The 577-nt window shown below is 62.6% G+C and overlaps 1 protein-coding gene across 1 annotated transcript in view; it reads right to left on the reverse strand.

Moving 5' to 3' along the window:
- Positions 1-577, reverse strand: part of KIRREL (kin of IRRE like (Drosophila)) — a gene marked incomplete at its 3' end in the record, with an annotated part of 16,953 nt that overhangs the window by 8,153 nt on the left and 8,223 nt on the right. The window lies entirely within an intron of this gene.

Consider the following 577-nt stretch of genomic DNA (forward strand, 5'->3'; position numbering starts at 1 on the left):
GGGTACTCACACCCCCTTATATACACCTTTCTATACATTCATAAATGGGACCCCCCCAGTGTCCCCACACTGGTTGCGGTGGTGGGACGGAGCCGGTTCAACCGGGTGTTGCTCGGGGTGTTGCTTGGGGTTGGGCTGAGAACAGTGGGGTGGAAACCCACGGCTGCCTGACCCATAGGTATGAGTGTGCGTATGGAGGGGGGGACACGCGGATGCTGTGGGGGGTGTCTCCTGCTCCGAACTCACTGGTCACGGTCCCCCTGGGTACCCCGGGGCACCCCCTGCTTGCGGCTCTGAGGGTGGGTGCGAGGGCTATCGGCAAGTGGGCTGGATGGGGAAGGGGGGAGCCAGCCCCGAGCGGGGGGCTATCCCCGAAATCAAGGCACAGGGCATGGGAATGGGCTGGGAAGGGGCTTTTTTGGGCAAAACTGGAAAGCGGGTATTGCATATATGTATGTACATACAGCCACGTATATACACACGTATAGCACCTCCCTGCTCCCTCCCCCGGGGGTCTGGACGGGATGGGATCGGGGGTGGGGGGGGTGCTGGGTGCTGGCTCGGGGGTGCTGGGACC

The sequence above is a fragment of the Charadrius vociferus genome, unplaced genomic scaffold (assembly GCF_000708025.1).
Source record: "Charadrius vociferus isolate BGI_N301 unplaced genomic scaffold, ASM70802v2 scaffold128, whole genome shotgun sequence".
NCBI lineage: Eukaryota > Metazoa > Chordata > Aves > Charadriiformes > Charadriidae > Charadrius > Charadrius vociferus.